Genomic DNA, 17495 nt, shown 5'->3' on the forward strand with positions numbered 1-17495 from the left:
ATTAATTTTATGATTGTTTTCTATTTCTGTATAATATAGATAAATATAAAGATCATAATGCTCATATTATCAGTTAATCAAAAATGTTTATTTACAGATAACATGACTGCCCACTTTAGCCCTCTAATACTCATTCCTGGTTCCTATTTTCCATACTACATAGCCCACACATAAGAATAAGGCATTTAAAGTTTTTACTATCAGAATCCAGTGTACTTCTCCAGCATCATTTCCCACCACTATCTCTGTATAGCATCTACTCGTAAGAGAATATTTAATGTTTCAATCACATGTGCTATATTTCCATTTCCACCTGTTGTTTACACTTTCTTTCAAATTGAAATTAACATTTCAGGCTCTATCTGAAAAAATAGCTTTCATTTTCTAGGTTGAGTTCTAATATTACTTTCTTTATGATTAAAATTAATAGTTAGAAACTAGTGCTAGTTTTAATCACAAAAAAGTACTGCATGTGTCAAGTCACTTTCACTTTCACTTGAAATATTACTTTGTTTGTGATTAAAATTAATGGTTAGAAATTACTGACCTCTATGTGTCAGGAAGTAAGCATGAAATTTCACATCTGATTCATTATCTCTGTAAAAGAGGCATTCTTGCCTGCAGGTGTATGAAGTACATAAGAATGGGTAAATTACACCCCAAGTCACAGTGCCTTAACCAGTTTACAGGTATTTCTGACACCATAGCCTATTCTTATCTCCCTAAAACATTTGGGCTCCCAACCATACTTTCCCTCCATAACAACCTCATCTCACTTTCCACAAACAATGTACTTTATTGCTTCCTCATCTCTGCTGAGAATGTTCTCATAGTTCATAGTGCTGAATTAATCTTCAGAGCACTTTGATAATTAGTTATTCAGGTGTGTAACTCTTTGAATAGATTATAAAATCATGGAGGCCATTACCATTTTGTTTTACTCAGGGCCAAAAATTCTAAAAAGCCACAGAGAAATTTTCAGGAACTATTTGTGGAATCCTCAGATTTTATGATTCCTGTTTTAATAGAGAAATTATTGATGAATATTTGGAATTTGTGATAACAGTATTTATCTTTCTATCAAAGCAAAAAGCAATTTGCGAGGGTCCAATAAAATATTCTTAGAAAGGAATATTCATAACATCCAGTGGTAATCAGGCATTGCATTTTAGTTGTAGCTTTAAAAATGAAGCTTGAAATATTCTGCAAAGAAACCAAATTCACAAAGAGCAAATATGAATAAGACAGAACAGATAGCTAATATAACTTGTTTGGAAATCTATAGCAGTGTAAACATATTATTTGATTTCTCACGTAATAGCTCTGATAGATATGAAATTAATTTTAAACCCTTGAGATAGTTCAATTTTTGAGTCTTTTGTTTCTCCTCTAATCATCACTAAAATACTGTTTTAAAAAGTCATACTAGCAAAATACAGTGTAATGGCTATCATAGATCATTTATCTGAGAGGACACTTTCCTAAAAATTAACCTTATCCATCTGAAATGCATCTTGCTGCAATCGACCCAGGATTAATTGATTATAGTGCCCAGGCAAAGTGATGTTCATTCATTTTGATCAAAGGAAAAAGGTGAGCCTGTGACTGATCACTGAAGGATTTTTCTTTCAAATATCTCCTATTTTTAAATTTGGCTATACATATCTACTTTCATTTGGGCTTTCTGAATACTAATAAACCTCAATGTCTAATACATGCCCAACAGGGATATTTAGCACATGTGATACAGTCAGAGAGAAATTCAGTTTCTTTTCCAGTTAAATTCCTTGCTGTCCAAATTTCTATCTTTTCCACTTTTCTCTTTCAGTTCAGTTCAGTTGATCAGTCACGTCAAACTCCTTGCAACCCCATGGATTCCAGCATGCCAGGCTTCCCTGTTCATCACCAAGTCCCAGAGGTTGCTCAAACTTATCTCCATCGAGTCGGTGATGCCATGCAGCCATCTCATCCTCTGTCATCCCCTTTTCCTCCTGTTCCCAGTCCCTCCCAGGATCAGGGTCTTTTCCAGTGAGTCAGTTCTTTCCATTAGGTAGTCAAAGTATTGAAACTTCAGTTTCAGCATCAGTCCTTCCAATGAATATTCAGGACTGATTTTCTTTAGGACAGACTGGTTGGATCTCCTTGCAGGCCAAGGGACTCTAAAGAGTCTTCTCTAACACAACAGTTCAAAACCATCAATTCTTAGGCCCTCAGGTTTCTTTATAGCCTAACTCTCACACCCATACATGACTGGAAAAACCATAGCTTTGATTAGACGAATCTTTGTTGGCAAAGTAATGTCAATTCAGTTCAGTTCAGTTCAGTCACTCAGTCATGTCCGACTCTTTGCAACACCATGAACTACAGCACGCCAGGCCTCCCTGTCCATCACCAACTACTGGAGTGGCAATGGCAACCCACTCAAGTACTCTTGCCTGGAAAATCCCATGGACGGAGGAGCCTGGTAGGCTGCAGTGCATGGGGTCGCTAGGACTCGGACACGACTGAGCGACTTCACTTTCACTTTTCACTTTCATGCATTGGAGAAGGAAATGGCAACCCACTCCAGTATTCTTGCCTGGAGAATCCCAGGGATGGGGGAGCCTGGTGGGCTGCTGTCTCTGGGGTCACACAGAGTCAGACATGACTGAAGCAACTTAGCAGCAGCAGCAGCAGCAGCAGCATGTCCATGGCGTCAGTGATGCCATCCAGCCATCTCATCCTCTGTTGTCCCCTTCTCCTCCTGCCCCCAATCCCTCCCAGCATCAGGGTTTTTTCCAGTGGGTCAAATCTTCGTATGAGGTGGCCAAATTATTGGAGTTTCAGCTTTAGCATCATTCCTTCCAATGGACTGACCTCTTTAAGATGGACTGGTTGGACCTCCTTGCCTCCCTCCCTCCAAGGGACTCTCAAGAGTCTTCTCCAACACCACAGTTCAAAAGCATCAATTCTTCAGCGCTCAGCTTTCTTCACAGTCCAACTCTCACATCCATACATGACCACTGGAAAAACCATAGCATTGACTAGATGGATCTTTGTTGGCAAAATAATGTTTCTGCTTTTTAATATGCTTATCTGGGTTGGTCATAACTTTTCTTCCAAGGAGTAAGCATCTTTTAATTTCATGGCTACATTCACTGTCTGCAGTGATTTTGGAGCCCCCCAAAATAAAATCTGACACTGTTTCCACTGTTTCCCCTGTTTCCCCATCTATTTTCCATGAAGTGATGGGACCAGATGCCAAGATTTTAGTTTTCTGAATGTTGAGGTTTAAGACAACTTTTTCACTCTCTTCTTTCACTTTCATCATGAGGCTTTTTAGTTCCTCTTCACTTTCTGCCATGAGGGTGGTGTCATCTGCATATCTGAGGTTATTGATATTTCTCCCGGCAATCTTGATTCCAGCTTGTGCTACATCCAGTCCAGCATTTCACATGATGTACTCTGCATATAAGTTAAATAAGAACGGTGACAATATAAAGCCTTGATGTACTCCTATCCCAATTTGGAATCAGTCTGTTTTTCCATGTCCATTTCTAACTCTTGCTTCTTGACCTGCATACAGATTTCTCAGGAGGCAGTTAAGGTGTTATGGTGTTTCCATCTCTTTAAGAATTTTCCAGTTTATTGTGAGGCACAGAGTCAAAGGCTTTGGCATAGTCAATAAAGAAGAAGAGATGTTTTTCTGGAACTCTTGCTTTTTCTATGATCCAATGAATGTTGGTAATTTGATCTCTGGTTCCTCTGCCTTTCTAAAGCCAGCTTTAACATCTGGAAGTTCTTGGTTCACATCCTGCTGAAGCCTTGCTTGGAAAATTTTGATCATTATTTGCTAGTGTGTGAGATGAGTGTAATTGTGCAGTAATTTGAACATTATTTGGCATTGCCCTTCTTTAGGATTGGAATGAAAACTGACATTTTCCAGTCCTGTGGCCATTGTTGAGTTTTCCAAATTTGCTGGCACATTGAGTGCAGCAGTTTAGCAGCAACATCTTTTAGGATTCCAAATACCTCAACTGGAATTTCATCACCTCCATTAGCTTTGGTCATAGTGATGCTTCCTAAGGCCCATCTGACTTCACATTCCAGGATGTCTGGCTCTAGGTGAGTGATCACACCGTCGTGGTTATCTGTGTCATGAAGATCATTTATGTATATTTTCTGTGCATTCTTGCCACTTCTTCTTAATGTCTTCTGCTTCTGTTAGGTCTGAAGCATTTCTGTCCTTTATTATGTCCATCTTTGCATGAAATGTTCCGTTAGTGTCTCTCATTTTCTTAAGGAGCTCTCTAGTCTTTCCCATTCTATTGTTTTCCTTTATTTCTTTGCACTGATTACTGAGGTAAGCTTTCTTACTTTCCTTTTCTCCTTTGCCTTTAGCTTCTCTTCTTTTCTCAGCTATTTTAAGGCTTCCTCAGACAACCATTTTGCCTCTCTGCATTTATTTTTCTTGGGGATGGTCTTGATCCTTGTCTCCTGTACAATGTCATGAGCCTCTGGTCATAGTTCTTCAGGCATTCTGTCTGTCAGATCTAATCCCTTGAATCTATTTGTCACTTCTACTACATAAAGAAGTAAGCCAGAAAGAAAAACACCAATACAGTATACTAACACATATATATGGTATTTAGAAAGATGGTAATGATGACCCTGTATGCAAGACAGCAAAAGAGACACAGATGTGTAGAGCGGACTTTTGGACTCAGAGGGAGAGGGAGAGGGTGGGATGATTTGGGAGAATGGCATTCTAACATGTATACTATCATGTAAGAAATGAATCGCCAGTCTATGTCCGATGCAGGATACAGGATGCTTGGGGCTGGTGCGCGGGGATGACCCAGAGAGATGTTATGGGGAGGGAGGTGGGAGGGGGGTTCATGTTTGGGAACGCATGTACACCCACGGTGGATTCATGTCAATGTATGGCAAAACCAATACAGTATTGTAAAGTAAAATAAAGTAAAAATTAAAATTAAAAAAAAAGATAAAGAAATTTTGTCTTTCTTTATGAAACTGTATTTTTTTTACACAAAATTGAAATTTTTGGAAGAGTTGAAGCCACAGCTTAATTCTCAGAGAAAGGAAAAAAAAAGGCTGTATGGTTTCTTTAAAAATGCAGTCTTCAATAAAACCATGCAGCCAGTAAGTTTCATTAGAAAGTGAAGTCGCTCAGTCGTGTCTGACTCTTTGCGACCCTGTGGACTGTAGCCCACCAGGCTCCTCCATCCATGGGATTCTCCAGGGAAGAATACTGGAGTGGGATGCCATTTATTTCTCCAGGGGTCTTCCTGACCCAGGGATCGAACCCAGGCCTCCCGCATTGCGGGCAGATGCTTTAACCTCTGAGCCACCTAGGAAGCCCAAGTTTCATTATATATAATGCCTATTTGATATTGTGCAGATTGTGATATGTACATGGACGTAAGCATTGAAACAGCAGTGTTAAATAAGATGGAGCAAAGAAGCATTCTTTTATTATTTAAATATATTCTCCATCATATAGCTATATGAGAAATGAAATCAATCAGGGGAATTATGTGAATTTAAAAGGCAAAAATTAAGAACAATTTGGTTATTTTCATTTATTTTCACTGGTTTTCCCCTACAGCTTTTCATACAGATCTGAAATATCATTGAAAAACTTACATAGTTCTAAATAACATAAATGCAAGACTTGTACTCCTTTGTGTAATATATCTACTGTGTTCATGTCTTTTGTTTTAAAAAGTAAAACATTTACATTCATTCTATATCTTTAAAATTAGGTTAAAGGATAAAGATTCAAGTAAAATTAGCCTTACATTGGTGTTAGAATATAATTTCTCCCATTTTTTTCTTTTTACATACAGCAAATAAACCTGAGCTAAGAAAAATCATAGCTCATGAATACAGCAGTCTCACAGCAGTGAAATAAGTAGTACAAATTGACTCTGAGGCAAAGATCCAGAGCAGGTCTCTTTGGACGCTACTTGCTTTATTTTTCCTACAAGGGTCTTTTTTTTTTTTTAATTTTTATTTTTACTTTATTTTACTTTACAATACTGCATTGGTTTTGCCATACATTGACATGAATCCAGCACGGGTGTACATGCATTCCCAAACTTGAACCCCCCTCCCATCTCCCTCCCCATAACATCTCCCTGGGTCATCACCGTGCACCAGCCCCAAGCATGCTGTATCCTGTGTCGGACATAGACTGGCGATTCGATTCTTACATGATAGTATACCTGTTACAATGCCATTCTCCCAAATCATCCCACCCTCTCCCTCTCCCTCTGAGTCCAAAAGTCCATTATACACATCTGTGTCTCCTTTGCTGTCCTGTATACAGGGTCGTCATTGCCATCTTTCTAAATTCCAGATGGATGAAACTTGGAGCTGATTATACAGAGTGAAGTAAGCCAGAAGAAAAACACCAATACAGTATACTAACACAAGGGTCTTATTTTAAGCAAGGATGAGGAGTGGGTGGTTGATGGAATAGCAAGCAGGGGAAGTTATTTTTTCCTAGGTATTTGAAATGCATTGAGTGACCCCAGGTTATCTCTGTCTTTTTGGCTATTTCCTTGGTCAAGTAATGCCATTTAGGACAAACACCATGGGAGGAACTCTCAAAGGTCCTATATCAAAAGATTCAGTGGCATCAGCTCAGTTCTTCTGCCTTTCCTCGTATATTACAGTAAGTTCCCTACAACCTTCAAGTGGTGAACTATCAAAGATGCAAACGTTCATCCGGTTACTGAAAAGAAACCTGAACCTCTGCCATCCACGTCAGGCATGTGAGAAATTGCACCTTGCCCTCCATCTCCTATTGCTGATGATCCTTCAGCCCCAGGATCTCCCACCTCTTCTCCCTCCTCTGGTCAGTAACTCTTCTTGCCGGTTCACTTGATGCCAGCCCCTGGTTGCCAGCCATTGTACAGTACCACTGTATTTTTTAAAGATACTGTACAATTAAAAATGTTTCCTTTATTTTCTGTATTTGTTTTTATATATTAGTCGCCTGAGAAGTATTAGAGTATAAATCTACTACTGTACAGAACTATATAGCTGATTGTGTTATTTGGGTACCTAGGTAAACTTCGTTGGACTTAGGAACAAACTAGAGTAGAAACATGCTCTCAGAATGGAACTCATTCGTTTTTAGGGTACTACTGTATCGAATTTGACTCTCAGAACTGCAGGGTAGATTTTATTCTTTCTAATATATATATTAGAAGTTAAGCATCATATGCAAGAATAAAATAGTTAATTGCTAATTAACTATAGTTAATTATTATAAATTAACTATAGTTAAATAAAATAGTTAATTGCTAATAACTATAGTTAAGTGCTTTTGCCAAGACTTAAACCCAAATTATATCATCCCCAGTTTAATTTTCTTTCCACCATATTACATCTGTTGTGACACATTTAGTAAACACAAGTGGAAGATAATTTAAAAGCAATGTTTTTGTCCTTAAAACAATTTTGAAGTTTAACTTTAGAATGCCTATTTTTCTCATGCAAAACTGTACCTGGGATAAATTTAATGATTTACTCCTGAAATTAGTGGTGGTCAGATATCTGTATGTTTCTTGGGTTGCAGAGTCTGTATGGTGATCTTTTTCTGTAGTAAGTATTCACTGGGAAGTTAGAATTTTATACAATTACACACTGCATAACCCTGTAAAGCAAGTCTGGAAATTTTAAATTAAATCTGGTTTTTGAGCAGAGCCAATCACACACGTGGGGGATGGATAGACATTTATAGGAATATATGAAATATTAATGAAATAATGACTAATTTAATATTAAAAAGTTGAAACTTTGTTTATGACTTCACAAGCATCATAAAATTTAATTAAAACATTAATAACAAATATTTAACAAGGAACCAAATGTATTATCTTAAGCATAATCCAATAAAGATTTTTCAGTAAAAATGGAAATATTTAGCTATGAATGCATTTTGGAGATTACCAAGTTAATAACATTAACTTTACACAGCTAATTGATTAATAGATTATTTCTAAAAGGTGACAAGAGAGGAAAACAAAACCAAACAAACCAAAAGAAAAGAGAATATAATGGAAGCTAAAATCTTTTGGGCCATTAGTCAGGGCCATTGTTCTCTATTAAGACTGCTGCTGCTGCTGCTGCTGCTAAGTCACTTCAGTCGTGTCCGACTCTGTGATCCCATAGACTGCAGCCCACCAGGCTCCCGGTCCCTGGGATTCTCCAGGCAAGAACACTGAAGTGGATTGCCATTTCCTTCTCCAATGCATGAAAGTGAAAAGTGAAAGTCAAGTCGCTCAGTAGTATCCGATTCTTAGAGACCCCATGGACTGCAGCCTACCAGGCTTCTCCGCCCATGGGATTTTCCAGGCAAGAGTACTGGCTGCAGAGGTGAGATTATGTCTTTTTAATTTTTTCTTTCTAACTTCTTGAATTATCCCCTTTGCTCTCTCATTCATATATGTGTGTACATGTATGTGTTATTATATGTGTATACTGTGAGTGTCTGTGTCTAAACATCCTCCATTCTCAAATTAAGCAACTCTGTATCACATACGATATAATTTGTTACACTGTTCAACTGGCGTTTGAAATTTTTTGGTTGTTGAATCCATCATTTTTTTCTTTACCAGGTTTTCATAAACCTTCACTGAGTCAATTCTTTACTAAACATTCATCCTCAAATACTGCAAATCATTCCAAAATCCACAGAAAAGGTCATGCATCTTTGCAATATGCTTCACACCATCATGTTCCCTGCCTTAATGTATTTACAACAATTAATTTCTCCATTAGTTTTGTGATACTATAATTTGATTAATGGCTGGATTTCTGGCTAACATAAGGAATAGTGAAGGCAGGGAGAATATAAACTTTTGCCCATCTTTTATCATCCAATGCTCAAAATAATATCTGGAATATTGAATATGTTAATGAATATCTGTTAAGTGAAAAATATTTACTATTTCTAGTTTTATTGTTAACCTCTTCTTTCTTAATATTTATAATGAACATTCTTATAAATGTCAGTAGGCTATTTTCAATTTAAATTGCACATAAAAAGATTATAATATTTTAAGTAACACAAAATACAGAGCTTTTTATTTGTCTTTTGTTCTTCCAAAAAAGACATTCCAGTTTTGTAGCCTGCTCATCTGGAATTGATAGTCAATTTTATCATTCTAAGTTGAAATTTTCATAATGTAATAAGCTTTCTTTTTGGTGTCAGCTATGAAAAAAAATGTTTAGAAAAATTAAGTGGTTCAGTATATATACATACAAAGGGTGTGGAGTTACCAGGGTTTTCTATTTGATTTAAACTGGCTGAAATTTTATTTTAAGTTGTATTCAGTAATATAGGAGTAATAACAATAGTATTATAGATGCCAATCTACTTTGATTGTTTAGAAGTTGATATTTCTTGGGCCACCTAACTTCTCTATGACAGCACTTTGGGTACCTTAGGATGATAACTAAAAGTTTATTCCTTTATTTACTGTCATTAATATGGCTGTTGGATTTATGAATAGTGCTAATTTGCATATTCAACAAATATTTATTGGGCTTCTACTATGCATGAATCTGACAGTTCCCTAGATTTAGTATCATCATAATTGAATTTTAGCAAGAACTGCAGACATCATCTGACTAAATACACAATTAGTTACCAGTTCACAATTGTTGCAAAAGAGAAATATAGGTTCCTGTGAGATCATCAAATGTGTAATTACTGAATTTCAGAGGTTAGGAAAGATCTTCTTGATCATGGGACTATTGAGATAAGGAACTGAGTGTGTGCATGCTCAGTTGTGTCTCACTCTGCAACCGCATGGACTGTAGCCTGCTAGGCTCTTCTGTCCATGGAATTTTCTGGGCAAGTATACTGGAGTGGGTTGTCATTTCCTTCTCCAGGGCATCCTCTCAGCTCAGGAATCCAGCCCACATCTCCTGAATTGGCATGCAGATTCTTTACTGCTGAGCCACCAGGGAAATCCTGAAGTTAATGACAGAAGTCCATTGTCTGTTTTAATGATAGTTGAAACTCTGGATCCTAGAACAGTGTCTTGCTGTGAGACATTAAAAAAGTGAATCTGAAATATGAGAGATTATCTGTTATACCCCTTTATTTAAAAATTTTCATTAACCATTTTAAGATATAATTCATATACTCTACAATTCAGTCATTTAAATTGTATAATTAGGTGACTTTAGTGCCTTCGAAGAATTGTGCAACTATCACCCCAAATGGTTTTAAAATATTTTAATCACCTTCATCAAAAACTTGGCACCCATTACATGTCTATTCCCCCATTTGTCATTTGTTGTTGTTGCTTTTTACTTGCTGAGTCTTGTCTGACTCCTTGAGACCCCCATGGACTGCACAGACTCCTCTGTCTATGGGATTTTCCAGCAAGAAATACTGGAGTGGGTTGCCATTTCCTTCTCCAAGGGATGGTCCCAACCCAGGGGTTGAACCCAAGTCTCCTGCATCTTCTTGCACTGGCAAGCAGATATTTAACCACTGAGTTACCTGAGAAGCCCTAAGGAATTAAGGAATGTGTCAAAAGTGGAGCTGGGTGAATTTGAGGAGGGTATTCTCCCAGCAAAGAGAAAAGTAGGATTTGTACATGAAGATTCACTATTCAGGTTGGAACTGAGTGTGGGCATTGAAACAATAAGAGGGATTTTGGGCTATTGTTATACAGATTGCAAAGATTTAAAGGATCCCAGCAAAAAAAAGCAAACGGACACTCATAGATTTCAAGGAAAGGAGAAGCATAATTGGATTTTCTTTTCTTTTTTATAACTTTATTTTTAAAACTATTTTACTCATTTACTGAAAAAATATTATGTTATTCAACCTCACTGTAGCATGCAGGACCTAGTTCTCCAATGAGGAGAACTGTGTCTCCTTCTTTGGAAAGTGGAATCTTAACCACTGGACTGCAGGGAATTATTTCATGTGGATTTTTCAAATGACACCTATGGATGGAATATGGATTAGAAGAGGAAGACTGATAATGAAGTTACTTTGTTAGTCCAAGCAAAAGGTGATGCTAATATTCTCAGTTCAGTTCAGTTCAGTCACTCAGTTGTGTCTGATTCTTTGTGACCCCATGGACTGCAGCAAGCCAGGCTTCCCTGTCCATTATCAACGGCCAGAGTTTGCTCAAACTCATGTCCATTGATTCGGTGATGCCATCCAACCATCTCATCCTCTGTCATTCCCTTCTTCTCCCATCTTCAAACTTTTCTAACATCAGGATCTTTTCCAATGAGGCAGTTCTTCAAATCAGGTAGCCAAAGTACTGAAATTTCAGCTTCAGCATCAGTCCTTCCAATGAATATTCAGGACTAGTTTCATTTAGGATGGACTGGATGGATCTCTTTGCAGTCCAAGGGACTCTCAAGAGCTTTCTCCAACACCACAGTTCAAAACAATCAATTCTTTGGCACTCAGCTTTCTTTATAGTCTAACTCTCACATCCATACAAGACTAGCTTTGACTAGATGGACCTTTGTTGGCAAAATAATGTCTTTGCTTTTTAATATGTTGTCTAGGTTGGTCATAGCTTTTCTTCCAAGGAGCAAGCGTCTTTTAAGTTCACGGCTGCAGTCACCATCTGCGGTGATTTAGGAGCAACCCCCCCCCAAATAAAGTCTGTCATTGTTTCCATTGTTTCCCCAATTTGCCATGAAGTGATGGGACCAGATGCCATGATCTTAGTTTTCTGAATGTTGAGTTTTAAGCCAACTTTTTCACTCTTCTCTTTCACTTTCATCAAGAGCTCTTTAGTTCTTCGTTGTCTGCCATAAGGGTGGTGTCATCCGCATATCTGAGGTTATTGACATTGATTCCATCTTGTGCTTCATCCAGGCCAGCATTTCTCATGATGTATTCTTCATATAGGTTAAATAAGCAGGGTGACAATATACAGCTTTGATATACTCCTTTTCTGATTTGGAAACAGTCCGTTGTTCCAAGTCCAGTTCTAACTGTTGCTTCTTGACCTCCATACAGATTTCTCAAAATGAAGGTCAGGTGGTCTGGCATTGCCATCTCTTTAAGAATTTTCCACAGCTTGCTGTGATTCACACAGTCAACGTCAACATTTTAGGAATCAGTGAACTAAAATTGACTGAAATGGGTGAATTTAACTCAGATGACCATTATATCTGTTACTGTGGGCAAGAATCCTTAAAAAAAAAAAATGGAGTAGCCATCAGAGTCAACAAGAGATTCTGAAATACAGTACTTGGATGCAATTCAAAAATGACAGAATGATCTCTGTTTGTTTCCAAGGCAAACCATTCAATATCACAGTACTCCAAGTCTATGCCCTGACCAGTAATGCTGAAGAAACTGAAGTTCTATGAATGGTTTTATGAAGACCTACAAGTCCTTCTAGAACTAACATCCAAAAAAGATATTCTTTTCATTATAGGGGACTGGAATGCAAAAGTAGGAAGTCAAGAAACACCTAGAGCAACAGGCAAATTTGGCCTTGGAGTACAGAGTGAAGCAGCGCAAAGGCTCATAGAGTTATTCCAAGAGAAAGCACTGGTCATAGCAAACATCTTCATCCAAGAACACAAGACCCTACATATGGAGATCACCAGTTGGTCAATACCAAAATCAGACTGATTATATTCTTTGCAGCCAAAGACTGAGAAGCTCTATACAGTCAGCAAAAATAAGACTGGGAGCTGACTGTGGCTTGGATCATGAACAGCTTATTGCCAAATTCAGACTTAAATTGAAATAAGTAGGGAAAACCACTAGATCATTCAGGTTTGACCTAAATCAAATCCCTTATGATTATGCAGTGGAAGTGACAAATAAATTCAAGGGATTAGATCTGATAGACAGAGTGCCTGAAGAACTATGGACAGGGATTCACGACATTGTACAGGAGGGAGGAATCAAGACCAGCCTCAAGAAAAAGTAAGGCAAAAAAGCAAAATGGCTATCTTAGGAAGGCTTAGAAATAGCTGTGAAAGAAAGAGAAGCAAAAAACAAAGGAGAAAAGGAAAGATATACCCATTTGAATGCAGGGTTCTAAAGAATAGTAAGGAGAGATAAAGCTTTCCTCAGTGATCAGTGGAAAGAAATAGAGGGAAACAATAAAGAACAATAAAGAGGAGCTCAATAAAGAACAGAAATGGTATGGACTTAAGGTGCTGGGAAAACTGGTCAACCACTTGTAAAAGAATGAAACTAGATCACTTTCTAACACTCCACACAAAAATAAACTCAAAATGGATTAAAGATCTAAATGTAAGACCAGAAACTATAAAACTCCTAGAGGAGAACATAGGCAAAACACTCTCAGACATAAATCACAGCAGGATCCTCTATGACCCACCTCCCAGAATTCTGGAAATAAAAGCAAAAATAAACAAATGGGATCTAATTAAAATTAAAAGCTTCTGCACAACAAAGGAAAATATAAGCAAGGTGACAAGACAGCCTTCTGAATGGGAGAAAATAATAGCAAAAGAAGCAACTGACAAACAACTAATCTCAAAAATATACAAGCAACTTCTGCAGCTCAATTCCAGAAAAATAAACGACCCAATCAAAAAATGGGCCAAAGAACTAAATAGACATTTCTCCAAAGAAGACATACGGATGGCTAACAAACACATGAAAAGATGCTCAACATCACTCATTATTAGAGAAATGCAAATCAAAACCACAATGAGGTACCACTTCACACCAGTCAGAATGGCTGCGATCCAAAAATCTGCAAGCAATAAATGCTGGAGAGGGTGTGGAGAAAAGGGAACCCTCCTACACTGTTGGTGGGAATGCAAACTAGTACAGCCACTATGGAGAACAGTGTGGAGATTCCTTAAAAAATTGCAAATAGAACTACCTTATGACCCAGCAATCCCACTGCTGGGCATACACACTGAGGAAACTAGAATTGAAAGAGACACATGTACCCCAATGTTCATTGCAGCACTGTTTATAATAGCTAGGACATGGAAACAACCTAGATGTCCATCAGCAGATGAATGGATAAGAAAGCAGTGGTACATATACACAATGGAGTATTACTCAGCCGTTAAAAAGAATACATTTGACTCAGTTCTGATGAGATGGGTGAAACTGGAGCCAATTATACAGAGTGAAGTAAGCCAGAAAGAAAAACACCAATACAGTATACTAACACATATATATGGAATTTAGGAAGATGGCAATGACGACCCTGTATGCAAGACAGGGCAAGAGACACAGATGTGTATAATGGACTTTTGGACTCAGAGGGAGAGGGAGAGGGTGGGATGATTTGGGAGAATGACAGTCTAACATGTATACTATCATGTAAGAATTGAATCGCCAGTCCATGTCTGATGCAGGATACAGCATGCTTGGAGCTGGTGCATGGGGATGACCCAGAGAGATGTTATGGGGAGGGAGGTAGGAGGGGGGTTCATGTTTGGGAACGCATGTAAGAATTAAAGATTTTAAAATTAAAAAAAAATAAAAATAAAACATTTTAAATCTTAAAAAAGTAATAAAATAAAATAAAATAGTTTAAATATAGTAAAAAAAAAAAAAAAAAGAAGCTATTAAGAAGAGGTGGCTAGAATGCACAGAATAACTATACAAAAACAACTTCATGACCCAGATAACCACGATGGTATGATCACTCACCTAGAACCAGACATCCTGGAATGCGAAGTCAAGTGGGCCTTAGGAAGCAACACTATGAACAAAGCTAGTGGAGATGATGGAATTCCATTTGAGCTATTTCAAATCCTAAAAGACAAGGCTGTGAAAGTGCTGTACTCAATGTGCCAGAGGATTTGGAAAACTCAGCAGTGGCAATAGGGCTGGAAAAGGTCAGTTTTTATTCCATCCCCCAAATAAAGGGCAATGTCAAAGCATGCTCAAACTACTGCACAATTGCATGCATCTCACATACTAGTAAAGTAATGCTAAAATTTCTCCAAGCCAGGCTTCAGCAATATGTGAACCATGAACTTCCGGATGTTCAAGCTGGCTTTAGAAAAGGCAGAGGAGCCTTAGAAGGGCCTTGTCAAGGTGACACAAGTCAGTCAATCCTAAAGGAAGACAACCCTGAATGTTCATTGAAAGGTCTTATGCTGAAGCTGAAGCCCCAATACTTTGGCCACCTGATGAGAGGATCCGACTCATTGGAAAAGATCCTGATCTGGGAAAGACTGAAGGCAAAAGGAGAACTGGGCAGCAGAGGGTTAGGTGGTTAGAAAGCATCACTGACTCAAGGGGCGTGAATTTCTGTGAACTCTGTAAGATAGTGAAGGACAGCCTGGCATGCTGCAGTCCATGGGGTCACAAAGAGTCAGACACAATTTAGAGACTGAACAATAAACAATGTGTCCACTGAAAGATGATGGGGAATTGCAAAATGCATTATTCAAAGTTCTATTACTTCCTAAATTTTATCAGAGGAAAAGTATAGATTTTAACCTCCAATGTGAAATTGAAATGAAAGTGAAAATCACTCAGTTGTGTGGGACGCTGTGACTCATGGACTGTAGCCTGCCAGGCTCCTCTGTTCAAGGAATTCTCCAGGCAAGAATACTAGAGTGGGTTGCCATGCCCTTCTCCAGGGGATCCTCCCGACCCAGGGATCTAACCCAGGTCTCTCACATTGCAGGCAGATTTTTTAACATTTGAGATACCTGGGAATGTAACTAAATCAAACTTTTTCTAGGTTATTGTCACATGTATTACATTAAAACAAATGAAAAGCTGGGTGATTTGTTTCTTTTGTGATATGGTTGAACTTTGATACTGAGTTAAGAATTCCCAAACTTATTTCATTTGAGAATAAAAATTGTGTTCTAACAGTAATAATAATGTGATTATTATTATTAAAAATGAAACCAGATGGTATAATCACTAATCCTCTTCAGTTTTGCAATAATATAGTTCTTATTGCAGCTCACATGAAGAAAACAAGCCTCCTCATTTCTGTTTTATTGAAACTCTTGAAATCCAATGAGATGGATTAAAATTTTTGAAAACCCATGGTGTCTGGGGAATCTGTGTGCTGTAGCATGGAGACTGCTTGTCAGCTGTCTCAACCACAGTGAAAAGGAACATGAGCGTGACAAAAGCCGTCCTTGTTGATGTTTAAAAAGCCCCTGGGACTCCATGTCTAGTCCATATACCAGACAATTCCCTCCCTGAGTAATTCATTTCTAATATCAATATTTTTAGGAACCTAGGCAGTTTTTCAGTGTGATTTTTCCTAAAGTTCTAATTAGACATATAATTAATGAAAAGTATTGAGAATATATTTTAGCACTTAGAGAAATCAACGCATTTGCTTACAGAATATGTTTTCTTTCTGCTTAATAGGAGTAAATAATTTTACATTGCCATGTTACAACTGTCGTTGATATCTTCGCCAGAGATGTATTTATTGTTAGTTATTTTGATTTCCCACATTTAGAGTATTGGAAGACTGCTAACTTATAAGTATGTTGATTATATTTCCTCTAATGTAAGGAATTTAAGATAAGCTCCTAAGAGCTATACTGAGTGCCATATGTTCTGGTATATATGATTACTACAATAATTTTATCTATTTTAATATAACTATAAAATGAAAATATAACTAATTTACTTTCACTTATCCTACAAATATACCCAACTCTCCTCTTGCTTATTCCAGCATGTCATACAAACATCATTACATTTTATTATGCAATTGTTTTATTGGCTTTGGCTGCTATAACCATGCATCATGGACTGGGTGGCTTATACAACAAACATTTTTTTCTCATCGTTTTGAAGGCTGCAAGTACCAAGATCAAGGTACCAGCTGAGTACATGTCCAGTGAGGGCCAGCTTCCTGGTTCACAGATAGCCATTATTTCACTGTCTCCACATGGCAGACAGGCAACAGAGCTCTCAGGGGTGTTTTAGAAGGGCACTCATCTCATTTATGAAGACTCCAATCTCAGGACCTAATCACCTCCCAAAAGTCCCATTTCTAAATACCATCACACTGGGAACTAGGTTCCAATATATAAATTGGATTTGGTCACATATATTCAACCTATAGCAGCCATGATGTGAAACACTTTCAGAAGCATTAAATAAGGAATTGATATATATAGAGCCATTTTCATATTCATTATAACTTTCAGTGGTTTGAGAATGATGACAAGGAATTTTGGCAATTAATACTAGAAATACTTTCAATAATCTAAAACATACACTTTCAAAAAAATGGAAAAGATCTCTGAGAAGACTAAGTTGACAAAACATTGCATCATATATGTTTCTTCCAATTAGTACTATAATATATATTTTGCTTAGAAAACACACATTTTATCATGTCTCCATAAAGTGGCATAAACTCTATGAAATATTTAGGGATAAATTTGGAAAAAAAATATGTCCAAAACTTATACACTTAAAACTACAATACCTTGCTGAGAGAAATTGAGAAGATATAAATAAATGGAGAGAGAACTGTGTAATGGATTAT

This window comes from Capra hircus, chromosome 16 (assembly GCF_001704415.2).
Source record: "Capra hircus breed San Clemente chromosome 16, ASM170441v1, whole genome shotgun sequence".
NCBI lineage: Eukaryota > Metazoa > Chordata > Mammalia > Artiodactyla > Bovidae > Capra > Capra hircus.